A 26,217-nucleotide genomic window follows, 5' to 3' on the forward strand; every position below is an offset into this window, starting at 1 on the left:
TGGTCTCTGCCTGCCTGCCTGCGCTTGTCTGTGCGAGTTTTGTTTTGCGTGTGGAGTCGTCGAGTACGAGAGCATTTGCGTTCGCATCGTTGCCGGCCAAAAAGTCGCGGTTAGCGAAATACGAAAAGTTGAGTTCGAGAGTGTCGGTGTTCCGCCGCGTAAAAAAAAACAAACACGCGGGTGTTTTTGCGGCTATTTCGAGTGCATTTATCATTCTTTTTTTCGGTTACTTGCAAGTGAGCGTGATTACCCCCTCCAACTCCCCCGTCCCGTACCCAAAAGCGATTATATTTGGAAAGCACCGCGGAGAGCGGAGTGAGAGAGAGCGGATCAACACAAAGCGAGGTAAAGAGAGCAGACGAGAGAGTGCATAAGAAGGAGAGAGAGTGCAAGTGGTTGTGTGTGCGTTTTTATGACTGTGTTGGTGTACCCGTTGAACCGGTTCGACACTCATCTTCTTACCTGCAAAAACAAAAACAACAACAACAACGGCGACGGCGTAGTGTGCTTGGAAAAACATGGAAACTGAAGCAAAATGCAGCATCGCCAGCAACAACAACAATAACGACCACAGTTACAACAACAAAGTGCAGCTGCAGCAATTGTAATGTCAAATGAATCAAACGGACTGCATCATTTGCGTTTCCGAAAGAAGAAGAAAGGAAAAAGGCAAACGCAGCGAAAACAAAAATATGATGTGAAGTGTGTGCAGGCCGAAGCCATTAACCCCAAAAGGCAGAAAAGGGCATCATCTGCCTGACTTGGTGATCAGTGAAAGAAAAAAAACGAAATTTGTTCAAATGAAAAGATTCAACAAAGTACTTCCCAACAGCTCAGTTTTCAATTAATTTAATTTTCATTTTCTTATTGGTGATTTAATGTCTTCAAGTGGTCGACTTAAAAACCGTGTTCTAAACAGACGGCGCAAAATAAACAAAGACATAACCACTGGTGGGTTAATCCACTACCTGCGCTGCCCAAGGGTTAAGCACTCACTCGCGTGTAATTGACGTTGCCAAAAAAATTAAGAAAGAAAGAAAAACAAACAAACAAACAAAGAACAAGAGGACAAAGCACGAACAACAGAAATTAGAAGACAAGAAGACAGAAAACAGAAGGGAAAAACTTAAGCGAGAGCAGAAAAGCCCTTGTTTTTTGTTATTTTTTTGTTTTTACTTTTTTTGTGCAGTACAGTTAGTCGCCAGTGGGACTGTCGAAGTGTGCGTGTGCTGCGGGTGTGGTTTAGTTAGTATTGGTGTTTGCGTGCGTGTGTGTAAGTTGGTGTTTTTGGCGCGGCACTTTTTTTTTGTTGTTTTCATATCTTGTGGACGAATGAGAACTGCAGGCAAAGTAAAAAGAAGAGCGAGAGTCAAGGAAAAACTAAAAACAAAGCGATTAAGCAGAGCACTCGCACGCATACGCACGCAGGCAAACCAGGAGATTGGAATACTGCGGCCTAGGAAATTGGAGCTCGAAAAACAAAAAAAAACCAAACGTACCAATGGGACATCCAGAAATACCCTTATTGTACACCCTCCCCATTTGACATTCCTCAAGACCCCGACTTATGATCATTCTAATTTTCAGGATACTTTATTTTTTTGGGGTGACACTCAAAAATGATTTCAATATCCTATAGATATGTATGTATCCTGGAAATTTGAGAACGTTCTCAGGGGTCTGGCGTGTTAAGAAATGTATCCCAATTGGTTTTTGATATTATAACCGGAGGAGAAGTTTTTTTTAAGTGTTTACCAATTTTTTACAAATTTTTGATTATTGGCAAACGTATAAGATATTTAAGAGATAGCTGCAAAACTATAGATTTGCCAATGAATGAAGATTGTATTTCAGGTTAAGGTAAAAGGAACTTAAGGTACTTAAATTTAAAATAACTCCATTGTCTTTTTGTTGACAGACGTGAATATTTACACTTAGTATTTGTTGGTCCCAAAGAAATGAATTGGATTTTTTTCCTAGAGGATAGTTACAAGTAAATGTTATATCAATTTTAGGTGGATACATCATAGTCGCTGCATTAAATTCTTTGTCGGTCTTCTACATGCTTGAGTTCTCCGAGTTTTGGTTTAGATTTCGGAGTTTGGGTTAGCTGTAGTTAAGTCTAACGTAGGTAGCGATTACAACAACCAAAGTGGCAACAACCGCAGAAACAGCAACGGTCACTTCGTCCACAACAACAACAACAACAACAGCAGAAACAACGGCAAAGACCACAAGAGCAGCAACAACAACAAAAGCAGCAGCTATAACAACAACCAGAGCAACCACTTCATCGAAAACTCGTTTTGACAACAATTATGGCCCAAGCGGAAAGGCAGAGCTCCTGAGTCCGGAGTTTCAAATAAAGTTGGGGCCAAAAGCGCACAAAGAGAGGCTAAAGCTGAAGCTGAAGCTGAGAAGCTGAAGTTTCAACTGAGTCTGTGTTTGCAGATGAAGGATTGCTTATGGTTACTGTGTTACTGTTTGCCTCGTTTTTTGTATTTTTTTTTTTGGCGTTAAGACAGTACAGCTTGACCATCTTTCGGCTTCTTTCAGATCAAAACCACGCGATAATAATAGCTCAAGAAAACCAGCTTCAGCTGCAAAAATTTGGTCAGCAAAAGCAATCGTTTAAACCAGGGGGCATTAAAAGTTCCAGATAAGAGCTCAAGAAACCAACTGAAACTTTTGTTTTAGAACAGTGAATGCGTCATCTTTCATGTCTGCTTGTCAACATTAAATCCTTAGACATTTATGAACCGATTGAAAACTTTTCGGAAATTCATTTAAGTACAATTTTAACCATGAATCACTCCACATCGAAATAATGCGAGAAACGTGCACATCGTCAAATATATGTTGACGCATTATGTCTGCCCAAAAAATGTGTGAAAAAGATGGTGCTTTCAGAAAAACGGTGAGACATGCATGCTACACTGAACTTAAAAAACAATTCAGTTTTTGCCACGACAAATTCCCAGGATGTGTGACTTTATTGGAAAATTTTTTTATGAAGTTAATTTAAAATCAAATTGTCCGCTGCTGGAGGCGTCCGAAAAAGTAATTGAAAACTGTCCAGGCCAATAATGGTTTCAATGATTGTTAAATAAAAACCTTTTAAACGAAAATTGTTTTCCATTTTACATACGGTTTGAAAAAAAAAACTGAATCAATTGCATAAAATGTAAAAGCCACAGTTTGTTTAAGTTTATTTAATGTTACTGTTATTTAAAGTAAATAACAGCACAACAAAGCTATTAAAATAGCTGAATGAAATGAAATCTTTAGGAAGGAGATAACTCATTATTTATGCTTTATTGAAAAGTTCCAGTTGCGAGAGATTATTTTTGTAGTTGATAAATGGGGTACCTTTATGCTCCAGAAATAAACGTTAAATCAACAAACTAGAGCACAAAAGCTCAATAAAGGGCGATAAGTCAAAATATATACATAAACTGAATAGATAACGCTGTATGTGTATGTTTTCCATTCACGTCGAAAGGGGGGTTTCCCATCCCCCATTCTCCAATATCTATTTACCTTTGAATCACATGGTTTGTTTTTGTTTTTCCCGCCAACCTTTCATGCGGTTTTTGCATTATTTCGGCTTCATTATTGTTTTTTGAACTGCCAAATATTTGGTTGTTTTGCCAGTGTTTTTCTTTTTTCCGCCTACGCCTCTGCTCGCAGTTCTTCGCTCTTCTTTGCGGCGCTCTTCATCATTGTTTACTCCTTTTATGCCCTCCATTCTCTCTCTGTATCTCTTTTAACGACTTCGGTGCCTTTTCATGATCACTTCAAACCCAGTTCGAGTTCGATTCAGAGGTGGAGCTTGATTTGGGGCTCGAGTTCGAATTGGAGGGCTGGCAGCTGCGGTTTGAAAAATGTTTGAATTCACAAGAAAACAATAGCACTTTTCAAAATACTTTTTCAAAGTCGAGCTAAACCAAATCTACCCTATTTTTAAAAACAACCCTGAATTCAGTGTTCAGCTAAACAATAGGAACATTTATACATCCTGCAGCGTTCACTTCAATATGCTGAAAAACATCGTTTGACTTCGAACATGTTCGCTCGAACACAGTTCAAATCTCTTTGTTTGCTATAGCACACTCGAAGAAATTTTAAAAGAAGTCGTGAGCAAATATGTTGTTTTAACCTAAAAAAATTGATTTCTTTATTATGGCACAAACTAGAAGATATATCCCATAATATATTTTATTAAACGACGCTATATCTCGTTTGAAGAAAAAAAACTTTTTAATTTTGAAGTTTAAGTAATGTTTTATAAGGCAAATGGCAAAATGGATATTAATTGTTAAGAGTCAAGTGTATTCCCCTACTTCTACTTGAAATTATATCCGCTCTACATTCACATTAAAGTAATTAGGCCAATATAATTGCTTGAATCAAATGTCAAAAACTTGTATTTGTAAAAAACTGCCTGGAGCTAACTTTTCTCACACTTCGCATATTTATTATTAATTACCGAGAGGCAGGTAAGCGCGATTTTCTTTATACACAAGCCCATACACACACGCATTGTTGGACACGCATCCACAATATGTGCATGTATGCATGAATATACGGAAAATCAATTAAAACTTTTAATTGAAAGAAAGATTTAAGTGAAAATACAATTTTTTTTGCCCCCGTTCGTCAGCTCATTTAACTTATCTCTGCCCATCTCAGCCAAAATCTCTTCAGCGCAGATTTAACTCAACTCGACAAAGTTAAAGTCTACGGAAGCAATTTTATAGGTGGGTTGTATATTAGGCACCTAATGAGGATACTTGATGGTACTTGACGTTTTGGGGGCCCGGATAAAAATACTCATTTAAGCCGCAAGAGGGTACTTTTTCCGGATTATTAATTACAATCAATAAAAAGCAAAGTAATTGAAGTATTTGATGAAAACCTATCCTTGTATTCTTAAGCAAAGTGCTTTTAAAGGAATCGAAAAGGACAACCTGTTTCCACATCGAACACCTAACTCGGAAAACATCGTTAGTTACTCGAAACTAATTGAGTTCGCTAGTGCCAGTCAAAGTGCACAAAAATACCTTGTGTTCTAATTAGGGCTCAGCATCAGCATTCGCTACATTACCGAAAGAAGTGCACCCAACAACTATGAGTGCACTCGTGGAACGCTTGCCGTGAAATGAGGATACGGAATGAGGAGTTCGAAAGCGCACTAAAAAGCGTTTCACGTACCTGTTACTGCTAGACTAGAAATGGTTTATTGTATTTAAGCAAAGTATGCCATCGTGGCTTACAAAACGTTTTAAGTATGGAAAAAATAAAGTTAAGGTGTCTTTTATTCAATTTTAAAGCAACAATCCACTTGTAAAATATACTTTTATAACAATTTCTTTTGATTTTTTGCAGGCTTACTTTGATGTTGTTAAATGTACTGCTTACACATGCAGTTTACTCGCAGAGAAACACTAAATCTTGCCAATAATTGGATTTATTTGAAAAACTTTGAAGATATCTGAGATGCTGAGCTGCTCCATAACCAAGGTAAATATATTTTTATAGATATTTATAGGCCTTGTAAATAAGATTTACTTTACTTTGCTTTACTTAAAATACATTTCAATGTTTATTTAATTGGTTGGTATAAAGTTATAACCCCATTGTATCATTTTTTGATGAGAATTGCCGGAAATCAAATCATGACCTATTGACCCTGAGCCAATCTCACATTTCTATACTCCATGTGAGGTTCGCCACATCCTACTGGCTAATTATGGTAAACTTCCCATGTGTTTGCAGGTAATAAACGATGCTAATCCAGGCAGCTTATATATTTATGTGGGTACATAGGCAGGAATACATATGTGACATGGCCTTATCAAACGCATGATATCGCCTGGCAGGCAGACTTGTAATTTTTAAATTCGAATTACGTGCCATGCCTACTAAAACGACATTATTGAACCAACTGGCGGTGGCGGAGGAGAACTAGGCACCAGGCAAGTGCCTACGAAAACGTTCTCAAAAACAAGGACACTGGCGGACTGGCGGTGTGGGGGCGGCTTAAAGGCAAGAGCAACAAGCTTTTTGCTTTTTTTGGGACAGATTTGGAGCATTCCGAGAGATGAAGGGTTCGCTTTCCGTTCATTTCGTTTCAGTTCAGGTTCAGCTTGGGTTTGGTTGGGTTTGGGATTGTGTGGCACCAACTTCCCAGGAGCCAAAAATGTTTTTGGAAACCCCAACGCTTCTTTTGATGGCATTGCCTCTGGCAGCTTCTCGGGAAAACTAAAAAGGGAATGACTTAGAACATGCTGTTGTTAAGGTGTGGTGAAATGGCTAAAATGGCTAAAATGGGTAAAATGGGGGAAGACCCCCGAAATTGAACAGAGAAGAAAAATTACATTACTTATTTAAAATCCATGGGCGAAGAAACAATCAACTGTGGCAAACAACAGATGTCATCTTGGGGGACAGATGGCAAGGCTTAACTTTTAAACACCTTTTATCACACACACACAGACACATACACACACACACACACACTGATACACCCAAGGGCACACATTAAATGTAATTGACTTGGAATTATGTGTGAAATATACGAATTGAGTCTTATTAAAAAGGGTTTTGAGCACCAAACAATATTAAATGCAGTTAGATTGGGAGACCCCTCAAATGTTAATCAACTTTCTCGTTAATATAAAAATTATTCGTACAACAATTATAAGAACAAGACAAATTCGGACATATGTTTGTATATGTATCAGTGGAATATATAAACATAATACAGTAGAATCCTGTTATAACGACTCCGCTTATAGTGTCCGTCCGGGTATTGCGACGAAAACTCGATGGCTTGATTGGTCCCCAGACAGACTTATACACTTAAATTTTTCTGCTTAGTGCGTCTTCCGGGTATAACGACGAAAACTCGTCGGTCCCTTGAAAGTCGCTATAAGCGGATTCTACTGTACATGCTGAAGCACGAAAACAGAAGGAACCAATTTTCGATGCACGTTGAATAGAATATTTTTTCTTTTCGATTGAAATGTATGGACTTTATGGGGTTGGAAACACTCGCCTTCGCACATTGAGTACTCGATATAAGGAACACAAAAACCAAAAAAAAAAAAAAAAAACAAAATACAAAATGCGTCGTCAAGATGTCTTCGTTTGGGGTGAGTTCGCCAGTTTTCGAGGGTGGATTGTTGCACATTCCACTATATTTTATATAAATACTTATCGCATATATACTGTATACATATAAAACTGAATCGAGACGGACTGGCGAACCCAGTCTCCCAAATTCATAATGCAAACCGCACGCGGCGATTGGAAATTAATGAAATTTTATATAAGAGTCCAATCCAAATTGAAGTATGAATGAATGGAATGGATGTGTAAATGAATGTCTGCCCGCCCGCCTCATTCGATATATATACTATATATGGGTGTGTGTGGGAGGTGGGAAAGGGGGTGGGGAGGGGGCGGGGGCATTACAAAAGGGAGCAGGATGAAAACGGAACTCCATTACCCCCGTGCTTGGAAAAATTGTTCTTTGGGGCTAATGCGAAATTTGTATGCAGTCCAAACAACGGGAGTCATTTCTTTTGTTTTGCTCCGCTTCGCTTTTCTGTCCTTTGTGTTTTTTTTTTTTTTTTTTTTCGTTTTTTTCTTTCTTGTATTTTGCTTTTTGTTTTTCGTTTTCAGTTTTTGAATTTCCCTTCTTATGGTTTTTTTGTTGTTGTTGTTGTGCGAGCCTATTTCGTATTGGGGCACTTGGCGTTGAGAAAAATAACAATCAAATGTAATGTTTGCCAAAGAGACGGCGTCCACCAGGAAATTAGAAATGCCCTCGTCTTCGTCTTGGTTGGAGTCACTCAAAAAAAAAAAAAAAAAAAAAACAAAGCACCCACTGCGATTCACAAAGAAGTTACCTTCAGCGTAAATACTTTCTGTGCTTAAATTTCGTTAACATGTTATTGACGCCATCCAGACGAACTTAATTAGCACGTGAAAAAAATATTAAGTGCTGCAAAAATCAGAAACTATTACAGCTAAGTAGCATTATATTGTGAAATATTCAAGGATAATAGGAGATTCCAGCCTGTACGCTTTTGATTGCCACATCAAAAACTCGTTCATAGCCTACATATGTTTAATTTTTTATCATCTTTACGCATTTTTTTTCCTTTACTGGCGGTTAAGGAATAAGCACAACAAATGGCCTGTTGGCGAAACTGAAAAATGTGAGTTTTATGAGCACAAAATTATAATAGGCAGATGTGGTATGCCTCATTCTGTTTTTTTTTTTTTTTTTTTTTTTTTTTTGCATCCCCTTGTTGAGGATGTGTGTGTGTGGTTTTTGCGCGGCATCTTCAACTTTTACTTTTTGAGGGTTTTTGCTTAGAGTTTCAGCCTTTGGACAGTTGAAGAATCCAGAATGCAAAGATAAATCTCATTATTATGTCTTCCGTTTACTTTTGAGCACAAAACTCATGGCAACACCATCTTGACAGCAGTTTTTTCCAAGCTCCTCTGCTCCCCTGCTCCTCCTGCTTTTAGTACTTGCAAGCGCCATTGACTTCCACCGGTTTGGATACCCATCTCCGGAGACAAGTTGCCAGATTCCGGTGCGATATCTAAGGACTCACTCGCTAACGGGAGAAAAAGAATCCCGGAAAAAAGGGCCTCGACTAAGAGATACTTATTGGTCCTCAAAGAAAAGGACTTCAAATCGTTCTAATCGAACCTTTTCCATTCAATGGCATTTAATTATTCAACAAAAGCAACAAAGTGAAGCATTAATGTATCAATTCGTACTTAAAAAGGTTGCCTTTACTTAAATTGTTGGCTCTTAGGTAGCTTTTAAATTAAATACTAATCCAAAATAAAAATGCGTAGTGGAAATAATTAATAGCTTTAAAAGAGAGAGAGAGATTAGTTTGCGTTGAAACACCAAAGAAAATACGCACATTTGCACTGTGGTGTTGCTTGAACAAAAACGGAGGCCAAAAATATTTTTGAACGTAGGCGTAGGGGGCACCATTCCACCTTTTAACTAAAAAATTGAATAAATATGATTAATTGTTATTACCCAAAAAGAATTTCGGTCGGGGGACAAGACTCCAAAATGATTTATGTGGATGAGGGAACCCAAAAAAAAAAAAAAAAAAAAAAAAAACAAAACAGCAGAGGCGAATGAAAACCTTTTGTTTTTTTTTTTTGAATATTCATTCTTAAATTTTCCACTGTTGTGGTCTTCAGCTTGATTTCACAAAATTTCAGATTGATGCATTTTCACGCTAATCGCGGAAGCAGTGTGTGTGTGTGTGTTAGTGTGGTGTGTGTGTGTGTGTGTATAGGTGAAAATTCCACTTCCACTTTGCAGCTAAATCTGATTAAATTATGTATGGTTTTATGGCGCGAAATGACAATGCAAAACATGCTTAAATTTATTTTATTAGCCCAGGTGTATATAAATACAAATCTTTTTCGCAAAAATTCCGCCTGACCACAAACGGTTATAGAGGAAACCCTATCAAAATCGGATTACCAACCAAATCAGAGGACGCGTTCAATGACCTTTTTTGTGACCGCAAAAAGAATCAGGAAAAAAACAAAAAAAAAACAAAAAACCCTTCATATTCCGTTCGGTGGGTGCAAATTTCCATGAATTTGGGATTCTATCATCGTTTTATCGGTTGGTTCGGTGGCAAATGAAATTTCCTACAGCTTCTGGTTTCAGAGCCACTCACACTCACACAAAACACTCACACACATTCATACGAGTCGGTATTTTGTCATTCACATTTCCATTTACTATTTCCTGTCAATTCTTTTTCTTAGGCACTGGATGTCTCGAGCTCTTACGTACTATATATCCTTTCGCCTTCCTTCGAAATATTGTGACAGTTTGCAATAAACGCACGGCACGGAATCTCTTCTTCTTCTTCTTCTACTACTACTACTACTACATCTTTAGGTGCTTCTTCTTCTTCTTCTTCTTCTAACCAGCACCTGCCCAAGTTGCTCGTCCCACTTTTTTACGACCATAAAAAGAAAGTGAATGCACCGGAACAGGAGCTTGGATAAATTTATACAGCACATTTCACGCGATCAACACATAAATATTATTATATTTTATGCGGCCAAACACGAATCTCTTTCTCTTTCTCTTTCAATATAAATATATATTATATATGATAGGTATATATATGTATTTATAAGGCAGGGAAAATGTGAAAATGTATATGGAATGTATAAATACAAATGGGAAGTATTTTTGGTAGGGTTCTTGTTATGATTCTCCCTTCGTTGGTCAAATCAAGCTGTTTTATTTGAGGTGCAATCCACAGCCGCCTTTGGGGTGATAAAAAAAAAAAAGATAGATTTTCACAACTTCTGCTGGGGTCACAAAACGATTTTAGCCAGTGTTGTTTGTTGTCATCAGCAGCAGCTTTTCACTTTCCCCGCAGCGTTTTCCGTCTTTCGGGGGGGTTTTCTTCTAACTGCTTCTTCGTTTTTCTGTCGCTTTGTGTCTAATAGTTATAACATTTTTCGCAGCTCGATGCTTATCTTAAGTCGCCTTGGGCCATAATCAACGCTCTGACATGAGGTGTTCGTTTAGAGGTCTTTTGCTTTTGCTATTGCCATTGCTATTGCTTTTGAAGGGTTGCCCCGAGTGGCAGATTGAAGGGCTTTTCGGAATTTCGAATTTGGTCCACCACAAAGCACCAAATGCGTATTGCATACATAAATTTCCAGACGAGGCGAGTCGAGTCGAGTTGAGTTGAGTTTAGTTGAGCTGTGAGTACGTTTTGCTCACGTTTGCTGCACAAAATAAATCTTTGACAGACAACCCAAACCAACCCAAACCAAACCAACCAACCAACCCACTGGGTTTTGTTTGTGGGCTGAAAGTATAGAAACTGCTGCCGTTTTTTTTGTTGCTCTCTAACTGACTGTCTGTGTATGTGTGTGAGTGTGTGTGTGTGTGTGTGTGTGTGAGTGTGTGGTGCGACTTGGAGGCATGTGGCAAACAAAATCTGTACAGAAATTCGCATTCTGTGAGGGATCCTCAGCCATCCTCCAATTTCACAGAAGGTCATCGAGTGATTCAAGCCGCGAATTCCAATTCGCTGTGAGTCATTTCGAATTCAGCTTAAAACCATATTTAACCTCAAAAACGAGCATGTAAATGGACAAATTTCATATGTATTTGCCAATTCGAAAGCATTTCCGCGCCATACAAAAAATAAGAAGCTTACAAAGGCAGCGAAACTGTTTTTAGGCACATTTTCCAAAGGCCTAAATAATTAACTGAATCATTTAATTAATATTAAATTATTCAGGATTCAGACATTTATATGGCAAACATCTCTGGCCATTAAAATATTACAAACTTTTTGGATTGTCTGTTGATTTTCAACTAATTAGCTGAAACATTCAATTCAAATTTAGTTTTAACACGCAATTGTCGAATTGGGCTTTTATGTTCCATTGTTTTTCCCGTTTTACCTGAGAGCCAATTTGCCTATTTTGAATGCCTAATGCCCACATTTTGGCATATAAATAATCAAATGCCAATCAAAACGTCAGGCAACGCCGCCGCCGAACATCTCAAAAATTATGGAGAAATCAATGCTAAATCGATATGTATAATTTATGTGTGTTAATGACAGCGTTATGCATTCCGCTCCCTTTTTGGCCAAAATCAAAATGACTTTGTGGCAATCAGAATTTTCGGCACCAAAATGCTAATGGTAGTTGGAGGGTGAACACAAAGCGATTAAGATAAATATTTGACGCCATTGAAAAAAAATAAATATATATATATATATGTACATATATAGAAGAAGAAAAAAAAGTGGCAGGCAGCGCAGTGAGTCTTCAATGAGCCGAGCAATGTGTCGCGACCTGCTTTCCGAATCGATAAGCGCAGGGGCAGAAAAAAAAAAAAAATCAAAATCAGGGGGAGGGGCAGAAAAAAAAAACACATCGAAATGCCATAAAATGTAGCTGAGCCAGAAGAAATACGATAGCATATATAAATTTATTTAAATGAGCGCTACGTGTAATGACGAAGGGAAGGGTCTCTTTTTTTTTTTCGCTGGTAAGTATATCCTGGTTGCCTGGTAGCTAATTTACCAATCGATGTCATTGATACCCCAGCGAAAGGAATTTCCAGGATGTGAAATTGCCGCCTCGAAAATAAGGAGCAGGAGGAGGAGCAAGAGGAAAAAAAAAACCTTGAATTGCCAAGCGCATTGCTTTAATTAAATTTCGCATGGATATTTGTTTGCTTGTTTGCTTACCGGACAGAAAGGACGACAGGACGACAGGACGACGGAAGGACTTGCTGCCACCTTTGCTGGCACCTTTGCTGCTACTTTTGCTACCTTGCCACCTTTGTTTCCCGTGCATTTTGGCTTTTCGAGCGTGCAAGTCGGTGGCAAATGAAAGAACGAAAGGCGGAAATGGCTGGCAGCACGTGCTTAAAATTGCACCAGAGGAGAATCCTTAATTCGACACAGATGAGCAGAAAAAAAGAAGAAGAAATCTGATCGATTTCAAATTGATATTTAAAGGTCAAATAGCTTTTTACGACGACCGGTGACTTTTCGTCGATGGGTTTAATTAAAAACAAATGTCCTTTCACTGTCGTTCTCAACTGTTATTTACCAAGCTCTTCTAGAGTCAAAGAAAACGCACGAAGGCTTGATACTTTTATTATTTTTACGGATATATGTTGTTTGATTTTATCTTTATATAGTATTGATATCAAAATAGCAAGTTGATAAGTGGAATTTACTTTTTCTTATCTTTTATTAAGAAAGCTCTTTAAAAAGGAAAGAAAATTTAATGTTATTTTTAAACATTTTCAATTCTTTTAATAAATAATTGTATTTATTGACTTATCCAATATATTTTATATATATATTTTTGTTTTGTATTTAAAACCTATAAAAATGAGGAGCATTTCTGGTGCTAAAATATCAAGTTGATAATCTAGTTTTCATACTTTTCATCAAAGGAGTTGACAAACCCTCTCCAGCTTATTGCACCGATTTAATCCCAGTGTATTTGGGGCTGCTTGGCTTGTGGGCGTGTCGGCCGTCTAGGATTGCTGCCTACATGTTCACACCTACGGGCGTGCTTAATTCTTTGTACTTATTCAACTGTACAGGGAACGGGTTTATTCGTTTCCCTGATTCCCATTCATTCATTCACGCCTCACTTTTCTTTTTTTTTTTATTTATTTATTTTTTTTTTTTTTTGCCACCGCCTCCTTCTTCGTTTGGTGATGTCGGTGATGTAATTAATGATGCTTGGCGTACAATTTTTTAAATTGAATTGCACCGGCAGCAGTAGGCGCCATATAGCCATATAACCAGTGCCATATAACCATTGCCATGGCTATAGCCGTATATATCCTTTGTAGCCAACTGTAGTTTGTTCGGCGGCCAAAGGCCTTGAAGTCAGTTGCCGGATGGCGGAATTCTGGCAAAAGTAGTTCGTGATGGTGTTGTTAATGCAACTGATTTTACGCTCTCGCTGATTTACTGCCACTGGGATTCAAAATCCGACTAGCAGTGACTACATTTTTGGGGCACCATAAGCTAAAACGTGAATTTTACATAAATAAAATAGGGTGAAAAAGCGTTTTTCAGCCATTAAAATATCCCAAAAACTTCATTAGAATTTAAACAAATTAAATCTTTATTCATTTAGTAATCACAATTAGGGAAACCCGAAAAACCAAAGCAAAGGTAATTCATTTATATGATTTTTATTTAATAACTCAATTTCATCAGATGTTGATCTTAATTTCCAGCAATAAAATATTCATACCCATCACCTGTACAATAAAGAAGTTAGATTAACGAATGAAAAGGGGCAGGCAGCGTTCTTTGGCCCCCCATAAAATATTCTTGAACATCATTAACAGCCAAATAAATTGAAGCATGTTTTTGTGGCCAATTTAAAATGAGTAAATTACATTTCGTTTTTTGAGCTTTTTACAATAACAGCCAGCGTTTTTCGTGCCCTTCAACTAGTCTATTATTCATTTTATTGTCTCTTTCCAGGTAAAGATTTTTGTTGTTGTCATTTCCCTAAAAGCTTTTCCACAAATCCTATCAAGGGCCAAAGCACAATTCATCCGGGACGTACGAAAGAACACCAGAACACCCGAATGGGATTCGAACTTTTCCGCATTCCGGATGAGCAGTGAGTAGCATTTGTGGTGCATATAAATAGCCCGAATGGTAAATGGTACTTGATAATTATCGCACGGAATGTAAACAGTCTGATTTGGGTTAGCATAGGATGCCTCCAATTGTAGTACATACTTAGTTCCCAATTTACTTACCCCCTTCCATGGTCACAAATTCAACTTTAGAACGAGAACTGGCTGCCTTCTGCTGCTTCTGTTCTCCATTTTGGTTTGCTCCTCTCGCTATTGGAGCCCAATTAAAATTCTAAAATGCTGTTTGCTGCTCGGGAATCTTGCACAACCCCAACCCCAACAACACTCACATTCACACACACACATTCACATCGCTGGCGATCTGAAAAGAAGGAATAATTTATGCATTTCATATATACTTTCCCTTGCGCTTGTTTTATTACCGCTCTGATTGTTATTTTTCGTTGGCTGCGCAACGCGCCACTTACAAAAAAAAAAAACAAGGGAAGAAATGGAGAAAAATTAAAAAAAAAAATATAGGCGTCTTTAGTCGACTTTTAGATATCCCTTAAGTCTATACTGCTGAACCATTTTGATGGGCGTGGCAAGTTTTTAAAACCACTGAGCACTAGATCAATCAGAAAAAAAGGTAGAAGAGCGCTTTGTTTAATTTATGATGTATTCTAGCTCTAAAACCTCAAGATCTCGAAGATCAAGTTTGATCCTGATCAAGAAATTGTAATACTTTTCAAAAAACATATTATACCCCTTAGCTACCCGATTAACGGGTATACAAATATAAGAATTTGACTTTCGCCTGTGTTCTCTGACTCAACGTTGCATTGTTTACGGCGTGTTCCGCTTCTTCGTGGCACCACTCGACTCCACTCCACTCCACTCCACTTGATGGTGGGTCAAATGAAGTGAACGGGTGCCACTGCAATGGGCAATGGGAGAATAAAGAGGGGATAGAGGGGGGAGGGGGGAGGAGGGGATGTGGATAGGAGTGGGGCTCCGGCACAATTGCGCTCATAATTGTTTATCTAAATTGACTGCAGACCTCACTTTAAGATGTACGAGTGTATATAGAGATATTGTGTATACATTTTCATGCACAACTCATGGCAACTCGATACGGTGCGATGTAAAAATAAATAGCACACACCCATGTTTGTTGATATTGTCGGTCGGTCGGTCGGTCGGTCGGTTGGGTATATCGATGCCCCACTGTGTTTGGTGCGGTGGACCCACAAGAGTCATCGCCCCGAGGAGTGCAAACAATGGAATTTAAAAGGTTGCATTTTGAGAACTTTGCATTAATTGTGCTCAATTTTGAATAATTGATAGTAATGTGGAAATTATTGTTCAATTAATTCAGTAACGATTAATGTGCTTCAGTAACTATTGAATGGCAAACAAATGCCCCACAGAATGTGTATTTTAAGGTAGTGTGTTGCGATTTAATAAAACATTTCTTGTATTAATCGGCGGTATTCATTTGCCATTTCGTTCTGGAGGAAAAATGCGCAAGTAATTATGTTACGTACTCTACTCGTACAATGGCGTAATAATTAGTCATATTTATCAAATATTTACTGCCAGCACAAGTTGTAATCGCGCTGTAAATGAGCAAAGTAATAGCCTACTTCTTGGCCACTGCCGACTGGTTTGTTTACGTTTCCGCCATTTTAGTTTTTCGTGGCCAGCGGCGTTTGAAGAAAAACTGCTCGTTTGTGGGGTCAAACACTCCAGCATAAAGTAGTTGGTGGGGAAATTGCATGCAGAGTGATTCTAAAACAATATTTAATAGCTTTAAATCTTTATTTAAAGGTATTTCATTTGAAAACCACTGGAGTTCCAAAAATATTACATTTTAAATTGGTTTAAAAATGTATTTCATTTTTACTTTCTCCTCAAAATTAAAAAAAAATAATTGCACATTTTTTTGTTCATCCTCTTCTAGTTGTTAGTTGAATAAAAAACATATTCCTTGCATAAATAATATGTGTGTGTGTCGACCGAGAGAAAAATCGGGACCTATTTGGAATTCACGTATTCAAGATTTCATGAAATTTATAGCATAAGCACTGTGGAATTCACAAACATCGGCTAAGAGTACTGTAAAATGTTCAACATTGCTTCCTTTTTGGCGCTGGCCAATGTATTTTCATTTTCATTTTCATTTGCATTTGGCCCTCTTGTTTTTAGCTTTTCGCCGCTGTTGTTATTGTTGTATTTGTTATTGTTGTTGTTTATAGTGTTGTTGTTGTTGTTGTCATCCGTCGCTCGTTTGGTGCGAGTGAAATGCAAAGCAAACAACAATTTGTAATTTCCGTTGTTTCCCAGCCAGCTTGGCCAGATGAGGCTATATAGTGGGTCTATATGGTGTTGGATAAAGTGTGAGGAGAGTGAAGGGAAGAAGGAAAGGGGGAGGGAGGGGGAGGGGGAGGGGAATAGAGAGCCGATGGGCGTGTTGGGGAAACTATTCCACGCTCTTTTAGCTGCAATTTTCTGCTTAAACTGGATGCAGATGAAAGAAGAAAAAAAAACGAATCGCACCAACCAACCAACCAAAAGCAACAACAACAAAGAGCAAACAACACAACAAAAATCTGTGCTGGCAAGTTTTCATGGCAAGTCCTTCTGCCATTCCATTCCATCGCATCAAATCGCATCCCATCGCCGTGGTCGTAACACGTCCTACGAATATCCATCGGTTCAAGTTTAAGCCAAAGTTATTCGGAATGCGTTTTCGGTGATTGCAGTAGCATTGCCCACATTGCCTCACAAAAAAAAAAAAAATGCTGGAAAAACCCATCGCTTTTCCCGCATCTTCTTAGGGAGTTGCAGTAATAATTAGAGCAAGATTTGCAAACATCAAGAAAGCATTTCTTCTCATCCATCTTCGCTTCTTGAGAATAGCAAATTTGACCGCCAGGTGAACTATATAGAATGGAATTGAAAATGTATTCGAAAATTCTAAGGCAAATATTTGGTGAAGGAGGAGTGAGGAGTACCCATCAAAATCGTAATTAGCAAACGGATCCTGGCACTTAAGTCAAATTAGTTGTGCAAACAAAAGGGGAGAATACTTGCCGAGGTTTCGACTTTGGTCTTGGGCATTATTGTCTAGATAAACACGATGCAGCAACTCCAAGGCAGCAACTCTGATGCCGCAATTCAGCAGATGCAGCAGATGCAGCATCGCAGTTGCAGTTGCAGTTGCATCGCCAGATAAATTAATAAAGATCATTTGGGGAAGGCGGCAGAATCGAGGGATTCGATGGGGGGAGAAGTGGATACATGCAAATGCTTTTAAGCTGCGTATTTACATTTCGATTTAGGCACAAAGGGCGCTTTTAACTGCAACGATATTTGCTCTAAACTCAATCGAACATGCCTGATTTCTCAGCAAGTATTGCCTCGAATTGGGATCTAAATTAATTAGGTTGTTCTTCAATCCATTTGAATTTAACTCCATGCGAAACGAATTTAAGGGAGAAATATTATTGCATTTGCAATCAGAAAAAACATATATATATCGATGTGAATTGGGAACGCTTTATCAAAGTCACTGAACCGGATTCTGCAGAGCTCCGTAGAATGTTTTTCCACAAATTGAAAATTCGAAATCGCAATTGCGGATCGTTGGAAATCTCCCTCGTTTTCGTTTTCGTTTCTCTTTTCTCTTTTTTTTTTTATTTTTTTCAAACCAAACCTTTATATATATTTTGGTCATATTTTCTGGGATAAAATGGCAGTTATTTGTTCTCTTTGGGACTTGTTCAAGGTATAAAGTCCCGTATGTATTTGTTTATATATATATATAAGTATTTCTGGTTGTGTTTGTGTTAATGTTTAAGCTTTTGTTTGTATTCGTAAATCGGTTACGTGCACGTGTGTGTCTGTGTTTGTGTGTGTGTGTGCGAGGCAGGGAACAACTGAGCCGGCACTAAAAGCCAAACAAAACATGAAAACGGTTCAAAGATACCGACTATTTGTAGTTGCATTTGTATCGGAATCTATATTGGGAGCTCCAGATATCTGCACTTCTTGGTATCCAATGGTATTCTCCCCTCTCCCTCCCCCTCCCCCCTCCCCCGCCCACAAACTCCCCTTCTTCCCCTGCAACTTGCCTGTTCACTTGGCCGTCGTTGTCGTTATCGCTGTCTGAGCACAGTGAGCACACAATGTAAAACGCAAATATTAACACGGCTAACCGATATGGCATATATACAGATACAGATACAGATATATATACAGAGAGAGAGAGAGAGAGAGAGAGAGAGGGAGAGAGTGGCAAGTGGGGAAGTGGCAAGTGGGGAAGTGGCAAGTGGGGAAGTGGCAACGGGAAGTGGAAAGTGGTAAGAGGCAAAAGGCAAAGGCACGCACCACAACACACACACACAAAACACACATACGCACACACACACACACCACGCTCACAAACACTCGAATACGGATACGCTCGGAAAAACGTTTTCGCTTTATATTTTTATCGGTTTGGGAGATTCGAAATATCAATACTATTGAAAAACATTGTATTTCGGGGAGGAGGTTATGCTCTTCTGTATTGAATAATATTGAAAACATTGTATTCAAGCAAAAGTTTCTCGAGAGTAGAAACCTCAAATAGACAAGCAAATGCTGTATTTAAGTAGAAGTTTCTTATTTTAAGAACCCTTTAGCCTTAAATGAAATCCTAATAAATAGGTAATACTTTATTTAGAAGATTAGGAATTTGTTAAAATGTACTCCATTTAAATGTTTGGATATTTTATAATATTTTTACTTCTATTGGACTCAAGCCACGCATAAAAACCAATTATAATTTCCCGATTAAACCAGTTGACAAACAGAGATCAGACAACAGTGGAAGCAAACTGAAAAATGCAATTCAAGACGCTTAAAAAATTCAAGATAAGCGGTCACTTGAGGGGCGAACACTCTTATCCGAACTCCAACTTTATCGCTGGCAGTTCGGAAGAAAAAGAAACGAAATCAGAGCATATCTGATTTCGGGAGCAAACAGAGTTGGTTATCAATATGCTTGTTGGGCTTGGAAATTTCCCGAGTGTAGAGCGAAATGCTGTCGTTGGTTGGGAACGAGCGGCTAGTTGCATGTTTGATAGCCACACAATTTGATTTAGTGCTACTCGAGCGGACACACTGGGCATGCCTTCTTCAATTTCTCCGGCTTGTGGCTCCGATGCTCCACAACTCTGCTCTTCTGCTGCTCTACTGCTCCTCAGCTGTTCTGGTGCTCTGGCGCCTCTTTTCTAGGTGGTTTCGGTAGTCGAGCTGAGCAATGTGAGGAGGAGCCTGCAGCAGACATGTGCATAAATAATTATTAAAGCCAAAATGCTGGCACGAGAATGCGAAATGAAAGAACCGCAAGAAAAAGGAAAATCCGCACAGCCAGCAGCATTGCAAAAGAAAATGGGGGATCATTCAAACCCCTCTTCCCCTTCCCAAAAAAAAAAAAAAGGAAAGAAAAGAAAAGAAATGAAAGCAAAAAAGCCATCTCAATGGGGTGGCTTAAACTTGTGTCTTAACCTCTTGCGGCGAATCTCCTGATAATTGAATGCATCTTGCTCCGAAAAGAAATTTCAATACCCCCGCAAAATATTCGTCTTCGCTTCGAAGCAAACTTTGATTGGCGCTCCCAGAGACTTTTCTATTTAGCATACTCGTATATATTCCCTACTCCATTCGAAATTCATATTAGTCATCAACGCAGAGCTTAAGAAGCGAGTGGGAAATATTCACTAATTAAAGTTTAGCTAGCCAAATGATTAATTCTGATTCTGAAGCTTAAATGCTAAGGCATTGGAATTAGCCAAATTCCCAAACTAATTAAGAGGGAATATTATTAGTGAAATTCCAAGCCCTTCAGTACAATGCTCTCCACTAATTTCTAGGTAATTTAATTGAAGTCCAAGGCTCGGCAAACTGATAGGCCTTAAGTGCTTGTTGGCTGAAACGGAGACCTTTGCCGTGCGACTTCTGCATTGTGTGTTCGGAATACAATGAGCCATGACCATTGAGCCGTTTAAATTCTGACTTCAGACTCACATGCATACAACAAGCCAACACATGCACACATACACTGACACACACACACACACACACGGAGAGGCATTTGGGATGACCAATAAACCGCAATAGAGAACTAGGATAATTGGGAGGAAATTGTGAAGAAGACGAGAGGAGGCGCCTTTGAAAGAACGGAACTCGGCCATTAAGGGTTCGGTTCATGGAGCTACACCCAAAGAAATATGCTCCTCTAAAGCTAAATAAACTGCATACACTGCATACAGTAATAAAGTTGAAGTTTAAGCCGCAATAACTATTCATTTTGCACAGTGTACAAAGCTGGCCTGACTTTGTTTATTTGCCTGCTGTCGGCGCAGCTTGGCCAACTTAAAAGAAAGAAAACCTGAATGGCCGATGCACACGACTTCACATCCGCACCGTTAACATGGCAATTATAAACAAAGATTTCCTTGCCACCCAACCATCCATCCATCCACACCTTCATCAAACTAATGATGTCGAATTAAAAGCTTTTCCACTCCAAAGTGGCAATAGATAACCGGAAAAGTGTTTTTTGATAAACACTGATTGGGGCAAGGCGAGTGAGGAAACCCAAATTAGACAAATTAGATGATGCTTTTTGTTGGGTCTGTCAATTTTAATTTCCATACGGAATGTGATGATTAATAAATAAATTTATGGGTACTAAAGTTTAGTTACAGATTAAATATTTCCCTTAAAAGCATCACTCTTTAAGCTCTTCTGACTTAATTAATGGTGAATGGTCGCCAACGCTGTCTAGAAATCATCAAACAAACCTTATTATATTCTTATGCCAGGGTACAAAAATCAACAGATTTTGGTCAAAGTCAATTTAGTGGTTTATGCCGGGGCCATCAAATACCACTAAAACTTTGAATCTGTTGGCAGTTTTAATTAATGTTTCAAACTAAATATTAGAACATTTTTCATTCCATTTGCCTGTGGTGTGATGAGACCATTGCGGTGCACAGTGGGGGGATTTGAATTTGAATTAAAACACACAAAAAGAGCAGAAGCTGCCCACTTTTAAGCCGAAAATGGGGTTTTTACCCCAAAAACAAAAAAAAAACTCCAGAGCTGAGCTGCATTTGAGATGGTAAGTGGATGTGGCAGGAGCTCTTAGTTAAGGTTAAACACTCGACATCCATATCGACCGTTTTTTTGGGGCGACAATGAAACAGATGTGACACTGGGACAACGAACATGTACAAGAATCTCGTTAACGAGTTCTGGGACTCCAGAGTCCAGAGTCCTGAGTTCTGAGTTCTCCACTCTGTACGCATGTTCTTTTCTCCTTTTTTTTTTTTTTTTTTTTTTTTTTTTTGGTACGTGCCGGGTCTTCAGATTGGCCAGCGAATTAAGGTGTCGCCGGTTTGTGTCATTCGAGCCAAAAACTTGGCCTGCGGCCTACGGCCAGTGGCTCAATCAATTGAATTAAAACTATAGGCCGCTGCTCCCCGGTGAAACAATCTTCTTGTTGGCCTTCTCCCCAGGTCTGCTCATGTTTGTCTGGATTTTCGTTATTAAATCGCCGGTCGGCGGAGGGTCGCCTAATCAAATGTTATAACTCCGGATCGAGCTTAAGTCACTTTTGCATAAAAGTTGGCCTGCTTTCGGGCTTCAATTCAGATCTCAATTATTATTATTATTCACAGAAGAAGAAGCTGAAAAGCTTGTTATTTTGTTATTAGATTCGGAGCATCCATAAAGAGTAGTTGTAAGATTTGGAGATTAAATATTCAGAAATATCAAATGGGAAATAATAGGAAAACATCCTTTCAAAATTTAGCAAAAAATGGATTTCCATAATTTTTTTAATTTATATCCGATTTAAAAGTGACATACCTCTACGAATTTGTTTCTAAAATATCTATTAAGCTGCATCATTAGTTCGTTTTTCATATTTTTAAATAGAAAGAGATGTCCCTCTTTTCTAAAGCCATCACAAACTGTAAAAGAACATGCATGAAGTGAAGAGATTTAACAAATATGCAGACTTCGCTTTCATGTTGTCCATCCTTTAGTTTGTGACCTTTTGGCAACACCTTCCACACTCACCTACATAAATTCTTTCGTATTTGCTGATTGAGATATGCAGCTGAGCAAGCAATAAAGAGAGGTATCAAACTGAGTATCTCAATGTTGGGGATTTCACCTATTGCGTTCTTGCTTGTTGTTTATTCGAGCGTGAAGACCCGACATCCTCCCAAGAAGGAGGAGAATTTCATCCCGCGTGTTTGGGTGTGCGTATCTGTGAGATATCCTGCGCTCCAAAATGTTAGTGTGTGTGTGTTTGTGTGTGAGTGTGAGTGTTTATGCATAAACACAAACCGACCTCATGAATATTTAAAATGCTAAGCACAAACTCTCGATTCGGAAAAGATTTCACCAAGGTTTCAAAAATTTAATTTCCCCACTCAAGAAGATCTCGGATTTTTGCTGAGCCATTGAAAATGTGATTTTCAAAGGATTTGGCCAAATTCGTTTGCTCCATTTTCTGATTCTGATTTTGTCTGCGATTTGCGGGCCAATTTATTTGATTTGCCAATTTGGAGCGACTGTCGGTGTCGTTGTGTATTTGCATTAGAAGTGGGCTGTCGAAAAGCCACTTCGTGTGACAATTAGTTGTTGTCCAGAAGTGAACGAGAGATTAACGTATGGCCTAATAACTCATTTGGCTAGACCCTCCAGAAATCATTAATATCCCACAAGTCGGAGGGAAATCCGTAGTATATGTTATGCTATCTATCTATCGGGGCGACAGAAAACACTTTGTTTTCCCAGATGAGAGCGGACAGCTTTCAATTGGTTTGACCATATTTTTCGGGTGCTCTTGACTTTGAGTACCGGCACTCGACTTTAGTGCTTCTTTCTTCTTATCTTGTTGCGTTTTCATCTGCTGTCTCTTGGCTTTCCTCGTTGATTTTCTTTTTCTGTGTTCTTGTGTGTTTTTTATTTTTATTTTTATGTGCTCTGTTGAACGACGACTAATACAAAATTATTTCATTTCCCTGTGTGCTCCGCTCGAAATGCATTAATTCTCATTGTTTTCGGTGGCGAGGACGGGGAATGGGGAAATTGTAGAGGTTGAGAAGGATGAGGTAAATCCGTTGGCGTTGGACAACCAGTGACTAAGATTAAAATGACGTACGGTGGGTCGTAACTTTTTCGTCGCTAGAAGCAAAATGAATGGACAGCCAACTGAGGGAAATAGAGAGAGAGATTGAGTAGAAGAAGCTGGAATTTTTCATATACTGACAATCCCCCCTCCGATTCCCCACCCCAAAATTCTCCTCAACTGTTTTTGGTGTTTTCTTGGCATCTTCCGATTCATCATCATCCCATCCTCTCCAACATCTCATCCTCTCCAGCTTCTCATCTCTCCATCCTTATTTAGGCCACTTTTGTTCTTCGCCAGGCCAACATGCGTCATCATCATCCACAGAAAACGATGACGACGACGATTTAGTTGGAGAATGCTGTCAACGGGTTATTAGAAGCGAACAAAAATACAAGAGCAAAAAAAAAAAAAAAAAAAAAAAAAATAAGAGCAGCATAAAAAAAGAAAATATTAAGTTCAAGAGTGCGCCCTCAATGTTTTCTGTGGCTAAAGAGTTCCATTATTAAGCTTTTGCTAAGCTTTGTCCGAGTTTTGCCCCCGGTCTCTTCATCATTTATTTCTTTTTTTTTTTTTTTTTTTTTGTTTGTAACCCCCACCCCAATCCCCTACTTTTCTGGACAAATGACCGCAGAGTGGAAAGGGTTAGCTGATTTTTAAGATTTTCTCCATGAAGAACGCGTGGTCCTTTAGGTGATAAAAAGCATGTTTAAAAGTTGTACATACAAGCATAAAACACACACAAAGTCGCCTGCCCTCTGTATTAGTATATAAATCTAATTGAATGGGGGCAATAAAAAAAAAGAGTCATGGGGTTAAGTCTCTAATCAGATGAACGAACGAAAGGAGGGTAAAAACAAGCCAAAGCTTAGTCGAATTGAAATCAAAAGATTTAAGGGGATAACCAAAAAATCGTTGTTCGATTTGATATTTGCCATTGGAGCATTGCTTTCGTGACTTTGGAAAATAATAGATGACTTTACTGATTTGGCTTCTTATCGTTTGCCGTAAAAGCCTTAACTAATGCCGATTTTTATTATTTCTTCTTTGCAGGTTAGTTGAATTCATCCACATGATTTTGGGAGAGGATATTTATATGGTTAAACATTTGCTACAAAAACAGTATCACTACGGAAAGGTCAGTTTATGAAAATTGAAATTCAGAGAAAAAAGAATTTATTTGAAGCCTGATAACCAATTATAAATAGTATAGTATTTATAAAAATTAAAGGACATTATTCCGTTTGTTCTCTTGAAAAACGAAGTACCATTTATGCAAAAGCTTAAACAAAAGATTATGACATTTTTCATAAGGGCGACTAAATTATTACAAATTTATTTCGACGTTTTATTTTTGCATATAATTTTTTTTCTAACTTTTTTGTGTGTCAATTTTACGGCCAATAAATTTGATACATTGAATGACGTCGACTGCTATAATTCGCGATGTGAATTTTTATCTTGTTTATTCTCCGGCATTCTGTCGGCAGACTGGGTATTTTCGTCAAGCAGCTAATTGGTAATCTTATACAATGCTCCCGAACAAACAATTGCCCCTAACCATTTGAAATTGGTTAATGGCAAATAATGGAGGGCTGGGCTGGCGAGTTGGAAGAAGAACTTCCCTACTTATGTTGCAATAAAAGTTGACAAATAATAAAATAAAGTTGCGGGGGGGCAGCGGCACAACACGACGACGCACGGAGAGTGTGGCAATAACAAAATCAGCATCAGCATCAGCATCGGCATCGGTGGCAGCCAGAAAATTGTATTCTGGCCTGGTTTTATGGTATGCTAACTGCGACAACTTGACTTTATTTACAGCCACACAAACACGATATATATACTCGCTGCTTTTTTGGGGTTTTGGGCCTTTTGGGTTTTTCGGTTGCGTGGCAGAGTAGGGCTTCCTGTTTTCGAAATGGCCAGCGAAATGGCAAATGTAAATGGCTTTGAAAGCCTATAAATTATAGAAATTCCAGGGGCCATTTGTGTATGTCTCCTATTGATGGCGACGCCGAGCTTCGTCATGCCGGAGAATCCCAATCTTTTCCTCTCCGCTGCCAATGACGACGATGATGAGCCAGACGGAGTCGTCTTCGTAGTCGCAAAGAATCCCTCATTCCCTGTCCTCATTGGCTGACTTCGACTTGGCCCACAATTCCGCTGTCTTTCGCTCATTCCGCCATCCCGAAATTGATTTCCGTACTCGCCATGAAAACCAAGTAGAGTGGAGGTGGAGCGCCACAAAGAATACAATATCCAGGCGAAGACAAGAACGAATCAACTTGAAATGACATTTGCGAAAATGTTAATGACAAGATTAATCAATATGGGCCTCAGCGCTCCTGTGTGTTTATTCCACCCAAAATCCACACAAACACCCGCCGTGGAGTCTTGTTTTTCTGCTGACAAACCGGGAAAGCGCAGAAATCGAGAATATATAGGACCCACATAAAAAGGCTTGGGGGCTGTAGAATAAAAATAGAAAGGAAGACAACAGGAATGTGAAACACGCATGCATACAAAATATTCCAACCAGCAAACACAGGTTCCTTTTTTTTATTTTATTTATTTATTTATTTATTTGTATTTTTTTCTTTTTTATTTGTATTTTTTTTTCTTTTTTTTTTTTCCTTCGTTTGGGGAATCACTGAGAACGCTCTCGACATTGTGTGTGTGAAAATCTCACTTGAGGTGTGAGGCAGCAGGCTACTATGCATATATAGTCGCCAAATCGAATGATACTTTGATCGTAAAAGGTACAAATTTGACAGACTTAATTGCTTGAAAGGCAATTCCATTAAAATAGGAGACAGTGAGATAGAATGTTGAAAATTGAAATGGAATG

General features: G+C 38.6%; 1 long non-coding RNA gene across 5 annotated transcripts in view; it reads left to right on the forward strand.

The window, feature by feature from the left end:
• Positions 1 to 22: 22 nt before the first annotated feature.
• LOC108097420 overlaps positions 23 to 26,217 on the forward strand; it is a 103,093-nt gene continuing 76,898 nt past the window's right edge. The window contains exons 1-4 of one of the 5 annotated variants that reach the window (XR_001771774.1): positions 23 to 345; positions 5,389 to 5,523; positions 14,070 to 14,211; positions 24,420 to 24,504. This is a non-coding gene — a long non-coding RNA (uncharacterized LOC108097420). Of the gene's footprint in view, positions 346 to 587; positions 605 to 5,388; positions 5,524 to 14,069; positions 14,212 to 24,419; positions 24,505 to 26,217 lie in introns of those variants that run through there. The other 4 variants (XR_001771773.2, XR_001771775.2, XR_001771772.2 and 1 more) reach the window with 4 other exon arrangements.

This window comes from Drosophila ficusphila, unplaced genomic scaffold, assembly GCF_018152265.1.
Source record: "Drosophila ficusphila isolate 14025-0441.05 unplaced genomic scaffold, ASM1815226v1 contig_197, whole genome shotgun sequence".
NCBI lineage: Eukaryota > Metazoa > Arthropoda > Insecta > Diptera > Drosophilidae > Drosophila > Drosophila ficusphila.